Consider the following 16,664-nt stretch of genomic DNA (forward strand, 5'->3'; position numbering starts at 1 on the left):
TGAAAATGTGACATGTAAGCAGCTCATGTGAAGTTTCTCTTTTGTGATTTTTCTCTCTCAAAGTAGCAACAGTCTCCAAGCAGCGTGCCTTTCTTGTTAAACAGTGAAGGCCGTGTTCTTTAATTGATTCCAGTGTTCAAGCAGTCTAAATTTGAATTGAGAATTGTGTTTAAAACTAATCCAATTATCACAACATCAGAAGAAGAAAAAAAAGTGGGGGAAAAGTAGGCTGTTAGCTCCATCAGTGGAGCTTGATAATTGGTATTTTAATCTTTGCAGCAGGAATAAGCTGTGATTAAGGCATTAAAGTGCTCTTCTTGTACATGGTTAAAAAAAATCTGCATTTTTATTTTTTATCTTACCGGAGTCTAAAATGGAATAAAAGATTTTTATATCCATGATAACCTTTGTGATGTGGACGAGTGTAAATCTGGTCACCTTTGTATGCATTTGTATTGTGGTGCAGATCAGCATGTTTGCTTCAAAATGCAGTGCACTCTTTAGTCTTTAAAGAGCAGAAACGTGGAACTAAGAGGTGAGAAAACTTGTAAAGAGGATGGAAAGTGAGAACAGCAAAAAACTATAAAAAAAACACACAACTGAGAAACACGTATAAATACAAATATGTTAGCTATAATCAGTCTTTGATTCTGCTATCCCTGTGCTTGGCCTCACCACTGCTCAGACCCTGAGGCGATACTTGAGGCTAAAGACTTAACAGGGCTCTGACTCTGAAGCATCAACAATGGACGGGGGAGGCGAGTTGAAGATTAAGAAGGCACACCATGTGTGTGTTTGTCTATTAGTGCCTTTGGGAGACATAAAATTAAGGGAGGGAGAAAAAAAGCACTGTCATTAGCTTCTCATAGTGTGCTCCAGGGATACCATAGATGCCATTAGACTGGGATACAAACAGCAGAGTAGATGATATGTAGAGAAACTGCAGACAAAGCATCAAAGGACAACAGTGCAGACCTGACTTCTAAACTGATCTTTCAGCTTTAGCACTTGTTTCATGTTCCAAAGTCTTAATCACATGAACCTTCACTGTCTCCCTATACTTTCTATAATGTCGAATAAGCTGTCAATCATCAAAACGCACACACACTGACGAAGATTATGTGAACACTTCACGGAAAAAGAACTTTGAAGTATCCTTGCTACAATCACGAGTACAGCTGAAGATAGGTAATATTACATTAAAAGCCAATTAGCAGTCTGCTGAAAGAGATCTGACAAATAGCCCATTAATGTGACTTTTTAAAGGCAACACTGGATAGCCATTGAAGGTTTAAAAAGGACAAATAATCTGTGCCCAAATTACTGGTGCAATTACTGGTGGAAGGGAAAAGAAATTAATAATTTTTAAAAGCAGCTAAGACGAACAATATTTAACATCGTGAAGTCTTGAAAAAACGGCAAATGCAAAAAGAAAAAAAACCTATTCAGCATTTAATATATGAGTCACACTGCTACCAAGCAGCGAGGTTATTTAGTATTTTTTTCCCTGAAGCGTTCATGTCATCTTCGTGTATGGCAAGTTCCATACTTTAAGCACCCCAAAGGTTTATGCTTGGTGTAAGTTCACTGTTGACTGTATACATAGGGGCAGATTACAACCATAAACTGTGAAGTGGAGAATTCGAATCATGATCATTTACATTTGCATACAGTGTAAATATCATCCCTGTTGATTAGGAAGAGAGAGAAAGAGAGAAGTTGTAGACATGTAGAGCAGGCAGGACGTGTGTGATGAAAGCAGCCAAACAAAGGAAATGTCACATAAAGTGATCCTAAAAATAAAAAGAACTGAACTAATTATGCTCTGTTGTTGTTTATAAGATGCTAGTGCCTCCATCTTTTATTCATCAAGACGCAAGGCGGCTGGAGGTTCTCTGTCTTGCTCTCTCATGCTCACTCCTTCAAATCTCATTTCAAACAGAACCCATTGAGCCATGGAACTGCATTCTGAATCACAATGAACTTGTTTTTCTTCAGCAAGAAAAGGATGGAGGAGGAAAAATGGCAAGAGTGGATCTTTACCATGGCAAACAAATAGAAAGAAAGGGAACGGGGGTTTCTAAATGTTACCTGACAATCATTGCTGTGCAGCAGGCAAAGACGTGGATTCACAAAACAGGAAGTTGATGACTTGTTTTGGTAGCGGGGGTAAGCCATTGTCAGTCAGCCTTAACCATCTTTGCTCCAGTGCACTCATTTTTAGTTTCCAAATGAAAAAGAACAAAAAAAACCAAATAAATACATAAATAAGTAAAATATGCATGGAGACAGGACAAATGAGCATTTTGACATACAAAACCTTAAAAAAGTCCTGTATTCAGAAAGAAACTTCCGGAGGCAAGTTAAATTAATTGAGTTAGTCATCCCTACTACAGTCACTTTGCCTCAGGAGGGCCTCTTAATGTGAGATTCACATTATCTAATGGGGAATTTCATGCTCATCTCCTGAACTGACCAAACTATATTGTCTGGCTATGCCTCATTAGACAAACTGCGGGATTTTTCTCCCCATAGGTGTACCTGTTTTTCTTCTTTTGGGATCCATAGACATGTTACATTTCTCATCTACAGCCACACATTCCTTTTGGGAATATTTTCTGTCACTATGGGGATTTTAAGTCTCTGTGTTAACAAGACCCATCACAGTTTGACAGACTTTAGTGAAGGCGCACGGAGGAATTTATCTTGTAATGAAAGAGATGTCCAAAAACTGAAAGAAGAGAAAATCACTTTCTTTACATTGTTTCTGGCTCACTAAGCAAAGGACATATATGTATGTGTGTGTCACAAAGCTTATACCTAATGGGTTTGTAGGTAAAATAGTAAAGTGCAAGTTATTTTTGAGATAAAAAACAAACAAACATGTCTTTAAATCCCAAGAAATCATCAGAATTTGTATGATTCATCTCTGAGCTACCATCTGGCCTTGGCTTCTGTTAATAGGGGGTTTTGCTCTGAGCTAGCCAACACGTGGTTGCAGACTGTAGGAGAGAGAAAGAGGAAGAGTGGAAGCAGAGAGAGAGGAGAAAGCAGGAGGTAAAAAAGAGAAACTTAAAGGTGAGAGTAGGAATGAGGAGGAACAGAAGAAGAAGAACAAGCAAAGCATGAGAGACAGCGGGATGGGAGAAGATGGGTGAAATTTAGTGAAGGAAATGAGGATGGAGAAATATAGAAAACAGAGAAGGTAAAAGATTGAGCAGATGAGGCAGGAGCCGGAGAGAGTGCAGTGCACTCTAGGCGGGAACATGTATTTAGAATAAGGAGTAAAAGCAGAGAAGTGGAGCTTTGGTGTACATGTGCCCCGGGGAGGATAGTGTGAAGTACCTTTTGTCTTCCCACCATCAGGAGCTTCTTTTGAATAAACCAACCCAAGCATTTCCTTTTCGTAAATCTCACTTTAAAGAAGGGCAAAGCTAAAGCTTCTCCCACAGTGGTGATCTAGTATAGTTGTACCTCAGCCCACACAAATCCCTTCCTCAATAGCTGTGGGTGTGTAACAGCTTCATTTCCATTTTAGAGCACAGTGAGATCGCTTGCTGCCTAGACGCATAAGAGAAGCCTCACCTTGGTTGTGAGCCTGCATATGTTGTCCACAGTGATTGGCAAGGCCGTGTGACCAATTTGATTTAAAGCTTTATGCCTGTTTTCTTTATCCTTGAGACTTGTCAAAAATGACACGTGGCATCACTGCAAGGCAGTCATACTTCTGCTGCTGCAGCTGCTCGCGCTTCTGCAGCATCAAATCCCACTGGGAAATAACAAACTTGGGAGATGAATTCATCTCCAGTGATCATCATTGTTGCTCTTTAATTCTTGCAGGTGTGCTTCACCATAGATCCCATGGGTGCAGGAGTGTAAATGCAGGAGGAACAGAAGTGTTGCTATTGCTGTAACCAGACTGAGAAGTTAAAGAAAGATTGCATTTGAAACACAGAGTGTTGCGTGTTACTGGAGGGAGTTGGTAATTAAGCCTGGGGCAAAGTGGTAATGGATCAGCCCAGAACTGTCATCTGTAACTATGGCTTGCCTCTGATGATGGAACGGTTTTCTGTCAACCCACAGAAATCAAAGTGGGAAAAATGAATAAAAACTTCAACGATTCATTTGGCCCAAGTCAAACAGCAACTGGTGTGGTGCAAAATATTAACAAGGGAGAAAGCATACTATGTCAAAATATAGTTTAAAAGAGAAAGAAAACAAAACTTAAAAAAAAATAATAAAGCCTCAAATAAATAATTAATTAAAAATATTGAAATTAGCTCTGTACCTAGAAGCTAAAGTTATCACGGCATGCAATATTAAGAAAGTGTAAACTATAAATGTAGGTAAATTATGGATGAATTCTAAATTGTGGATATGAATATCACAAATGAAGAGACTTTGGCAATTTCATCTTTTACTAATCAAAAGTTGTTTAAGTGTCCCTAAAGGCTCAGTCAAATCCAGACGCACACAAATGCACACACTCAAACACACTTACAGGCAATTTCGTACGGTAGACTAAATTGGTATAAACCAGAAACTTTGCATTCTGAAGCATTAAAGACTTTCTTTGCCTTATCGGCAGATCTATTTTCAGTATGCTGGCTGTGCACTCTTCAACTCTTCACTGTAAGTAAAAATAGCTTGCTGGGACTTGTTGGTCCTTTTTGTAGACAGTGCTGTTGAAAAAAAAAAAGAAATTATTGCCTAAAACACTAACGCAAAATGACCAGGTTATTTAACTGGTTCATTACTATTCCTTTTCTCTCTATTTGTGAAATACATCAATCGCTGGAAACGTTACGTCCAGATGAACAGAATCAACTTTTGGAGATACATCAATCCAAAAACATGCTATGACATCATATCATTAAAGACCACACAGTTCTTCTGTCATTCATTAATTATTCATATACACACATTAACATGTGCACACCACATGTATGACAGCAGGCACGGGTACATGTCATAAAGACACATAAAATAACACAATAATCTTGTTAGTTATCCAACAACTGTATTGTGCTAAAGAATTGATTCTCTTTTTGTATATCAAAGACCTCATTAGAAAAGCCCACCTACTCGGTTATCTCCATTTCATTGGGCCCAATAACAAATCTGATAGCCCTGGAACAGTTTCAAGGTTAATCATCCAGCAGTTTTGCTAAATGAATACTAATGCTAAATAAATGATGATAATAATAATTTATCAAACCAGACAAATAAGGACAACTCAGTTAATTATTACCAAATTTAATTACTAAAAAGTAAAAAAAAACAACCCTCAGTTTAGTGTCATGTTACTTTAATTTGCTGTCAGCTGTAAACATTGAGTGATGTATCTGGTGTCATGGTGGTTACCTCCAGGGATTCTGTCTATTGATTTCTATGCATTTATAGAAAATTAGCTTGAATCGACATGAGCAATCACAAGTTGAATCTTAAGTTACTACTACTACAAATTTACATACAATTGCTCCCTTGTGAACCATATCATATGTGCTACCATATGGACAAAGATGTAGGCAACCAAGAGGACTGAAACATATTTGTAAAGCATGTTATGAAGTCCTGATGTCTGAGTGTAGAGCTTTTTTACTCGGATAAATTCTACTGAGATTAAAATCTCATTTTCATGACTTGAGTAAGTGTAATAACAGAAGATACTGAAAAACAGTAATACATACTGCAATATGAAAATGCAAAACAGAACATGAAATTAATGGCGCAGTGGAGCATGACTCATAGACTGTACACCTTCCTTTAGACTCTGGAACAAAATTAAAAGGAAGAAAATTGGAAGACACAGCACCAAAGGAAGAGGAAAGACAAATGCGTGTCTGTCCTTGTGACTAGACGAAGGCGATATCAGGATCTTTGTCACTGGGGAGGCAACAGAAGGTAACACTAAATATCCAGAGAATTAGTGAATGAGTATAGCTATGTAAAAGTAAATAGAGGACAGAAAGACACTGAAAGTGACACTGAGTTTTTATGCTTATTTAATGAATAAAAAAGGTTATGCAGTTACAGTCACTGGTCTGCTTAAAGCAATAAGAGGAACAGTTAAGACAAAGAATATGTTGAATTTCACTTGAAAATATGAAGCGGAAAACTTTGTGGATGTAATGAAAAAGGGTAGGGAGGGTATGTTTAGGGCCAAAAACAAAGATAGCAATATACGTACTACCAGTCAAAAGTTTGGATGCAGTTGCTATGCTGTGGTAGCCATGCTGGTTCAATGCGCCTTCAGTTTTGAATAAATCCCCAAAGGTTTCACCAGCAATGAACCATCACACCTCCTCCTCCAATGCTTCATGGTGGGAGACCATCCATTCTAGTTTTTTGCATCGTACCAGACTGCGCTTCACTTCTTAAAGTAATGTTGGACTGTTGTTTCTCTTTATGTAGCTGACTGGTTCTTGCCATAATTTGATTTCTAACAGTTGTCTATAGGGCTATATGGCTGTCCAGCTTTCTACAAACCTGACTTCTGCACAGCAAAACTGATGGTCCTAACCCCATCAAGGCAAGAAACTCCACAAATGAATCATGACAAGCTACACCTGTCAAATGAAAACCACTTCAGGTGACTACATCATGAAGCTCATTGAGAGAAGACTAAGGGTTTGTTTGTGAACAAAGAAAAGGGTGGCTACTTTTAGGAATCTAGTATATGACATATGTAGAGTAATTTATAATATTCTGATTTTCTTTTGTAATTCCATAATTCTTGTTTCATACATTTTTTGTTTTCACAATGTTTCTACAGTGTAAAAAGCAGTAAAATAAAGCAAAAAAACATTAAATGGGAAGGTGTGTCTGACTGGTAGTATAGATAGGTGCATCCAAGGACTAGCAGTACATGTGGAGTGCAAATAGTGAGAAAAAAGCCATAAATATCATAAACCATGCTGATTTAACCTTCTAGGACCTGGCGACCACATATGTGGACATCAGGCCCATTTAGAGCAAAATCAGGTAAAAAGATCATTCTTAGCTTTTACATTTATCAGGTCCCAATCAGCCCAAATAGCAAAGCGAAATTAAAAATGCATTCCACGAAAGAGTTTAGGTCTTAGGAGGTTAAACTTGTTTAGACTTGTTGAATCAGGAAATCACTTAAATAGAACCTGTCTGACAAAGTAAATCTGGTAAACGATCTCAAAAAGCAGCACATCATGTTACAACCGAAAGAAACAATCTGAGAAACAAAGCCTTTGACATCAGTCAGTCTGAAAAGTGTCACAAAACCATTTGTAATGCTGCACTCAAAACGTGCGGTTATCCTAAATGGGCGTTCTTAAAGTCAGCAAAGAGGCACAGAAAAGAAGCTCAGACACCAGCGAGGGAGGATAAGAAAGACAGACGCAACAACATTGTCATCCCCTATGTAGCCGGTGTATCAGAAAAACTCAGGAGAGTTTTCTCCAAGCATGACATCCCGGTGTATTTCAGACCCAGCAACACGCTCAGACAAAAACTGGTTCACCCGAAAGACAAAACTCCAAAACACAAACTTAACAATGTGGTGTATGCTGTACAGTGCAGCGAGGAATGCCCAGACCTCTACATTGGAGAGACCAAACAGCCACTTCACAAGCGCATGGCACAACACAGAAGAGCCACCTCCACAGGACAAGACTCAGCAGTCCATCTGCATCTTAAGGATAAAGGACACTCTTTCGCGGATGCCAATGTTCACATTTTGGACAGAGAGGACAGATGGTTTGAAAGAGGAGTGAAAGAAGCCATCTATGTCCACTGTGAGCGACAATCTTTGAACAGAGGCGGGGGTTTACGACACCAACTGTCTGCCATCTATAATCCAGTTTTGAGATCCCTCCCCAGACACCTTAACGCCCACTCACATCCTGGGCCATCTGATCTCAGGAATTCGCATGATAAGGTGGGGCCAGGTTTAACAATGAGCTCACCCGAAACCCTGGCTGATTGGGACCCACACCCAGTTTCACACCTTGGCTCAGGCGATTAGAGGATCATCAGGGGGTCCTTTTGTCCCTCTGCGAGGGGATACTCCCACTAGGTTTAAATCTGGGACTCCCCACCATTTGACCTTAGAACTGAAGAAGCTTCTCGGATGAGAGGTGAAACATCTTCAAGCAACTTAAAGAAGTCCAGACGCTTTTCTTTGCAAGCTCCTTTGACTACGATGACCTGGATGACTGAGAACCTTCACAGACAACAAGATTTAAAGAACTGCAGGCCTCACTCTACTCAGATAAGGTCAGTGTTCACGAACAATAATAACTAGACTGGGCAAAAATGGAAAGTGCAGGACGTGAAAACAACAACAAAAAAGACTAATGTCACATTTGCTGAAAAAATATCTTAACGAAAAACTTTTTGTGCATATAGTGTAAGCTATTTAAGTATAAAAACAAAGCTGAAACTTGTGAGACTTCATTAGAGGTGCAAGCCTCACAGCAGATGCCATTGTGTCAAAGTAACTGATGATAAAAAACTAAAATATATGAATATAATAATATATTCACACAATAATAATATATGATTTTCCCGGCCTGGTCTTTTATAGCATATAAGAAAATCATGTACAAAGACTGATGCTGCAAAAGTAAAGCAGAGCAAAGTTATAGAGGTTTTATTAGAGACATAGTTAGGAGTTTTGCAATTTGGCATCATTTGTAACAGCTGATATTTCTTCAGTATTGAACAGCAGAAATTAGGCTTTCTTGTCAGAGTCATATTTAGTAAAAAAGCAAAACAAAACAAAACAGTGGCCTTTAAATGTATCAAAGATATGTATGGGCAGAAATCTGTGCCATCAGAAACTGAATTTGAATAAGTTAAATTTGAATTTGAATTGCTCCGATTGAATCTGAATTGTAACTTGAATAAATGCTTTTGAAAACTGAATTTGAATTAGTCTAATTTGAAATTGAATTTATGGTTTGAAAATGATCATCACTAAATTGAAATTGAATTTATATTTTGAAAATGAATTGATTTGCTTTGAAACTGCATTTTATCCTTTAAAAATTCAGCTCCCGAATAATTTCAGTTTCACTTCTCACCATTCAGTTTCAGTTCTACGATTCAATTTCAGTTCCAAAATTCAGTTTTTTGGAACTTACATCCGGTTCCGGTTCAAGCGCAGATTAATAGAACTACGTTTTACTAGCAGACCGAAAGTGTTACTGACGGGAATCTACAGCGTCTTGAGCTGAATTAAGACTTCAGAAGTCATTCGTCATGTCGAATGACCAGCGGATGAACTCTCAGGTTGGTAATAAATGTACTACATGTATAAGAACAAGCGTCATGTTAACAAATGATAGCCGTAAGGTAACTTTTATGCTTATTGTAGCTGTTAGCTAAAAACGCTAATTTAGCGTAGTTTGCCCTGAATTCAGCTTTGACAAACAAATATGATCGACTGTTTCTAGTAGAATTCCAAAGTTGTCATCTTGGACCCTCTCAGAGTGTCACGGGCTGCGACGGCAGACCGTGGAGTTGTAGAGAAAGTAGGGCCCAAACGCGAGACTCAAGTGAAGGACAGTGGATTTATTTATGGCGAGTGGACAGAAACGACAACTATATACAATTCAAGCACTGTGACTCCTGTGGCGATTCCTCCAAGAATCCCACACAGTGCACGTGTCCATAGCAGTGAAAAGGTGACAACTCCAAAAACCCGATTCCACTCTGTGATTTCCCCTCGTGACGACGTTCCTGACTCCCGACTCCTGGTGACACAAAAACACACACAGCTCAGCAGGCAGCCTTTAGTAGCGAAGCCGATCACAACACACTAATCTACGGAGGTACTTAACAGGTTCGACTTAGTATAATCCCGCGCCGACTGGGGCTCCGCCACCTTCTTAAATAAGGCGCCCCTCATGAAGCCATCAGCTGCAGCTGGTGAGGGCTAATGGGCGGCAGGTGCGGCAGTCCCCAGTGCGGGAACACTTCCGGGTCGCAGTCCCCTCAGCGACCCCAAAACATCCGGGAGCACCCAGGGAGAAAGGACAAAAAGGGAGAGAAAACCACCATAACATATGAAAAAACATATACAAGAAATACATGAGCTCTGGGTCATCAGACCCAGACCATGACACAGAGTACCCCCTCTGTATGCTTGCAGAGACCCCTACAGTAGGGAAACATGCAAAACGGTGTCCAAACCTTTGTATTTTAGCTTTATTTATGTCTTACACAGCATCCAAACTCTTTAGCTAACTTAATAACTTTAGCTAAAGTGAATAGTTAGTCTAATTCATTAGTGCAGCATTACTGGGTCACCTCTGTTTGAAGTGATATAATATGATATACAACTATCACTGTGTTTAACTACCATAATAATTCTTAGGGTACTGAGTGCATGCTTAATTAGATATATTTTTTAAACATACTGCTCCATTACTATGTTTGACAGGCTGAAGTTGTCGGGTCACCTCCTAAATCGACCATCTTTTACAGGTGTTTTGTGCCAGAAATGGAGTGTCCACTGAAGACTGAAGATACTGAATCTCTACGCCTTGCCATTGATCCCTATTGTGCCTTCATCTAGACAAGAGACATTAACTTAACCACTCTCACATGCTCTGTACCTACATCACATTCCCTGACAGTCGTAGCTTGGCTCATCTGAGGGTGAAATTATAAGAATGTGTTATTTTGCAAAGTGCTCTCTAGTGTTCCTAAATAAAATATGGCATTGAGGTCATTTCTTTTGAATTAATCCCTTCTTCTGAAATATAAGAACCTCTTCTGGTTTTAATGGCACTTTGGATTTCCTGACTTTCTGTTCCACTTCCAAACCCAAATAGATGCTGACAAGCTGACACAGTAACATGGAAGAGGGAAAGACGTTGGAAAGGACTACTACAAATAAACCTAATGCCTAACAATGAAAAGTGTAAAATAAGAACAATAATAATAATAACTAGAAAAATTTGCATTTCCTGCGAAAATGCAGTGTGGATGCTTAAAGCTGAAGCTGTATGCAAAAAGTAGCTGAAAAAGCTGAAAAGTTGCAGAAATTGTAAAAACTTTGCAGAAGCAAAGGAACATTGCTAAAATGTAATAATTTAGCAGAACTGCAATATCTTAGAGGAAACATAATACTTGGCAGAAATACAATAGCATAGCAGAACTTAGCAGAAATATTGTAACTTACCAGAAACATGATAACTTCTCAAAAATACAAGAATTTAGGAGAAATAGTATAAGATAACAGAAAGAATATATTTAGCCAAAAATACTTAAACATTACAGAAACACTATGATTTAGAAAAATAATACAACATAGCAGAAATACTGTGATTTACAGGAGACACTGTGATGAACTATGAATATTGTAATTTTAAATTAATACTATGTTTTAGCACAAATACTATAATTTGACAGAAATACTATCATTTGGCAGAAATACTGTTTCAGCACAAATACTCTGGTTTAGCACAAATATTATAACATAGCAGAAATACAATTATATAGCAGAAATGCTATATTTAGAAAGAAAAATATAATATAGCAGAAATACTGTATTTAGCACAAGTACCAAAAAGTAGCAGAAATACTATGATTTAGCAGAAATACTATGATTGAGCAGAAGTACTAAGATTTAGTAAAAGTACTTTGATTTAACAGAATTACAATTATGGAGGAGTAATACTTTAAAATGGGAGAAATAGCCTAAAGGGAAGAGTATTTGTGCCATGTAGTGTTAACAAGAATGGGAGGTCCATATTAGAAAAGCTGGTAAAATCATAAAAGTTTGCAGAATTGTAATAAATGATGAATATGAATTACTGGTCTGTGACAGTGTATTAATTTGTAGGAAAAAAACATGTTGACCAAGGTGGAATCGAACCCACGATCTTTGGCTTGCAGACCCGTGTCATTGCCAACTGCACCACTGGGAAAGAGAGCAGCCGCTTTGAAAAACAGGGTGATGAGCAGTCAGAATTAGATCGCGGTGAGAGGCGAAAAACGCCGTTTTTTGGAGTTACAAAACGTTGTGTAACTCAAAAACTAGGTGGACTAGAAGCATAATTCTTGTACTGGGTGAATCAGCGGACTTTGGTGTACTTTGACTGCGATTTTCATTGCTCTATGTACATCCGTCGCTGAGATATGACGAGAGAGGAAACGGAAAACCTCAGATATGATTGGCTGGCTGGGAGGCCGTGCAGGCCCTGATATGTGATATGTGTCTGAGTCCTCACAGAGGATTGGCTGCCTGGCAGAAATATATAGAAATAGTATGATTAAGCATAAATACTACATTTAGCAGAAATACTATAGTAAGCACAAATCCTATAAAAAGCAGAATGAGTATATTAAGCACAAATCCTATAAAAAGCAGAAATACTATATTAAGCACAAATCCTATTAAAAGCAGAAATAGTATGATTTAGCACAATAGTAATAAGTTAAACAGAAAAATCGGAAAAGCAAAATGGACAGCTGAAAAAATGCTGAACATGCTGAGGGTCCCTCAAATATACTTGTTAAATGAAAAAAATCTGCAAGAAAAATATATAACAGCCACACAATCAGAAATATGTACACATAAGGAAACACACATGCACAGAGAGACACACACACAAGATCCAATTCAGTCAACCAGTCTAAATATATTGAATTTGAAGCTTAGAATGAGGTCATCCCATTGAAAGCCTTTCTCTCTCTCTCCCTCTTTCTGTCACACACACACACACACACACACACACACACACACACACACACACACACACACACACACAGGGAGAGAGAAGTAAGTTTCTAGGTCAGCCTGGGAGCTGCTGAATTTGAATCCACCAATCAGAGAGCCTGTGCACTTTTTCCCGCCAAAACAGGTGCCTCTGTTTACACACGCAGCACAGAGAGAGACACAGGATTTTTGCAGTCTATTTCTCATAGTGACGACTCCCCTCAAACAAATGACCATAATTTCCTAACCGTAGGGGCTAGAACGGTCATTCTTACACCGTTTTGTTCAGAAGAGATGGGGGAATCTTCAAGTGTTGACAATTTATCATTAAAATATGAATTTTTAGAGATATATGACATGGATGACTTGTTGACTTAGAAGCCATGAATTCCCCAATATGCAAATTTGAATGCCTGGAGCCCACATACATGATTGGCTGGCTGGGAAGCTGTGCAGGCCCTGATTTGTGGATTTGAATTCCTCAGCCCTCAGATATGATTGGCTGGCTTAGAAGCCATGAAGGCCCCAATATGCAAATTTGTATTCCTCAGACCACATATATGATTGGCTGGGAAACCGTGCAGGCCCTGATTTGAAAATTTGAATGTCTCAGTCCTCACAGAGGATTGGCTGCCTGGGGACCTGGCAGAAATATATAGAAATACTATGATTAAGCATAAATACTACATTTAGTAGAAATACTATGTTTTAGCACAAATCCTATAAAAAGCAGAAATACTATAATTTAGCAGAAATACTATATTAAGCACAAATCCTATAAAAAGCAGAAATACTATATTAGGCACAAATCCTATAAAAAGCAGAAATACTATATTAGGCACAAATAGTATAAAAAGCAGAAATACTATAATTTAGCTGAAATACTATGTTAGGCACAAATCCTATAAAAAGAATAAATACTATAATTTAGCAGAAATACTATATTAGGCACAAATCTTATGAAAAGCAGAAATAGTATGATTTAGCAGAATAGTAATAACTTACAAAATTACAAATATGGAGGCATATTGAAACACAAATGCACAGAGGGACACACAAACACAGGCTCTAATCCAGTCAACCAGTCTAACTATATTCAATTTAAATCCTACAATGACATGCTGCCAAATAAGGGCAGGGTCCTCTCTCTCCCACTAAACACAAACACACACACACACACACACACACAGGGAGAGAGCTGCCGAATTTAAATCCACCAATCAGAGTGGCTGTTTACGCTTTCCCGCCAAAACAGGTGCATCTTTTTACACACGCAGCAAGGAGAGGCACAGGATTATTGCAGTCTATTTCTCATAGTGACGACTCCCCTCAAACAAATGACCATAATTTCCTAACCGTAGGGACTAGAACGGTCATTCTTACACCGTTTTGTTCAGAAGAGATGGGGGAATCTTCCAGTGTTAACAATATATCATTAAAATATGAATTATTAAAGATATTTGACTTCTAATGCACCATAACTGAGTAGAGCGAAGCAAAAACTGCCTTGACTTGCCCTCAAACAACGCTTTGTAACTCGAAATCTATTTGGAGTATAGATATCATTCTTTCACCGTAAGAGACAGCAGGCTTTGGTGAACAGTCATGGAAATTTTCAGGTCTCTGTGGAAATCCAACAAAAAGTTATGACGAGAGAAAAAAGTGGTTCATTTCCAGGGTTTGAAATCTGAAGAAATCTGAGCGAAGGACAAATTTCCTACCCTCAAACAAGTCCAACTCATTTCAGAACGGTAATAGGTGAGAAAGAAATTCTTGAATTGTGAGCGTCAGGGGTGTCTGAAGATATTCGGGGACAAGCCTCATGTCTTAACTTTGCTTCGTTAAGGAGATATGACGATTCGAATATGCCTCTAATTACAGAAAGCCAGCGATGATTTTGAACAAGCTCTCCATTGACTTTATATGGAGAGTTTTGAGACCTTGTGTTGGTCTGAGGAGATTTGCCAAAATTCTATAAATCCCACAACAATGATAGTGACATTTTCTGAAAGCCAGCAAAAATACCTACGTTTTGATGTATAATTTGTGGAAGTTGAGTGAAAATTGAGCAAGTAGCAAGAAGTTGTTCGGACATGAAGTGAAAATTGCAAAACCTTCAGTGACACACTGGAAGCCAAGAGCATAGCAACCATAACAACGCATGTATTTTGTGAAAAATCACAATTGTGCAACTCAAAACTTTAAGAGGCATAAAAGTAAAACGGTAAAAGATTTGAAAAAGATGAATCATACCTGAATAGCCCAATAATTTGTGAACATTTTAAAGTTTGAATGGTTGTTCTAGGTGAACGTATGAGGAAGTAGTTAAGTTTCAAAAACAAGCAAAATTTAGCAGAATTTTGGAAGTTTCCCATTCATTTCAATGGGACAAATTAAAGGAAAAAAGCTTAATATTTTAAAAAGTATAATAGCAAAAAATAGCAAAAATCATAGCGATGTTTAGCAGAAATAGCAGAATAGTATAAAATTTGAACGGTGAAAATAGCATAAAAATTGTGGAAGTAGTTAAGTGCCAAAGAAAGCACAAAAAGTGGCAACTAGAATAATAATAACTAGAAAAATTTGCATTTCCTGCGAAAATGCAGTGTGGATGCTTAAAGCTGAAGCTGTATGCAAAAACTAGCTGAAAAAGCTGAAAAGTTGCAGAAATTGTAAAAACTTTGCAGAAGCAAAAGAAGTTTGCTAAAATGGAATAACTTAGCAGAACTGCAATATCTTAGAGGAAACATAATACTTGGCAGAGATACAATAGCATAGCAGAATTTAGCAGAAATATTGTAACTTACCAGAAACATGATAACTTCTCAAAAATACAAGAATTTAGGAGAAATAGTATAAGATAACAGAAAGAATATATTTAGCCAAAAATACTTAAACATTACAGAAACACTATGATTTAGAAAAATAGTACAACAGAGCAGAAATATTGTGATTTACCAGAGACACTGTGATGAACTATGAATATTGTAATTTTAAATTAAGACTATGTTTTAGCACAAATATTATAATTTGGCAGAAATACTATAATTTAGCAGAAATACTATATTAAGCACAAATCCTATAAAAAGCAGAAATGGTATGATTAAGCACAAATACTACATTTAGTAGAAATACTTTGTTTTAGCACAAATCCCATAAAAAGCAGAAATACTGTACTATGATTTAGTAGAAAAACTATAATTAATCAGAAATACTAAATTTAGCAGAAATACTATATTAAGCACAAATCCTATAAAAGCAGAAATAGTATATTAAGCACAAATCTTATAAAATAGCAGAAATAGTGTGATTTAGCACAATAGTAATAAGTTAAACAGAAAAATTGGAAAAGCAAAATGGACAGCTGAAAAAATGCTGAACATGCTGAGGGTCCCTCAAATATACTTGTTAAATGACAAAAATCTGCAAAAAAATTTATTACAGCCACACAATCACAAATATGTACACATGAGGAAACACACATGCACAGAGAGACCCACACACAAGATCCAATTCAGTCAACCAGTCTAAATATATTGAATTTAAATCTTAGAATGAGATCATCCCATTAAAAGCCTCACACACACACACACACACACACACACACACACACACACACACACACACAGAGAGAGAGAGAGAAGTAAGTTTCTAGGTCAGCCTGGGAGCTGGTGAATTTGAATCCACCAATCAGAGAGGCTGTGCACTTTTCCCCACCAAAACAGGTGCATCTGTTTACACACGCAGCAGCACAGAGAGACACAGGATTTTTGCAGTCTATTTCTCATAGTGACGACTCCCCTCAAACAAATGACCGTAATTTCCTAACCGTAGGGGCTAGAACGGTCATTCTTACACCGTTTTGTTCAGAAGAGATGGGGGAATCTTCAAGTGTTGACAATTTAATATTAAAATATGAATTTTTAGAGATATATGACATGGATGACTTGTTGACTTAGAA

General features: G+C 37.7%; 1 protein-coding gene across 1 annotated transcript in view; it reads left to right on the plus strand.

The window, feature by feature from the left end:
* Window positions 1–8,083: 8,083 nt before the first annotated feature.
* Window positions 8,084–16,664, plus strand: part of smtla (somatolactin alpha) — a 69,281-nt gene continuing 60,700 nt past the window's right edge. Inside the window, exon 1 of the mRNA XM_085380448.1 lies at window positions 8,084–8,250. The gene's annotated coding sequence lies outside the window, so the exon portion shown is untranslated. The remainder of the gene's footprint in view (window positions 8,251–16,664) is intronic.

This window comes from Rhamphochromis longiceps, linkage group LG14 (assembly GCF_057381845.1).
Source record: "Rhamphochromis longiceps isolate RC_006_pf linkage group LG14, R_longiceps_female_GT1.1, whole genome shotgun sequence".
NCBI classification, from domain to species: domain Eukaryota; kingdom Metazoa; phylum Chordata; class Actinopteri; order Cichliformes; family Cichlidae; genus Rhamphochromis; species Rhamphochromis longiceps.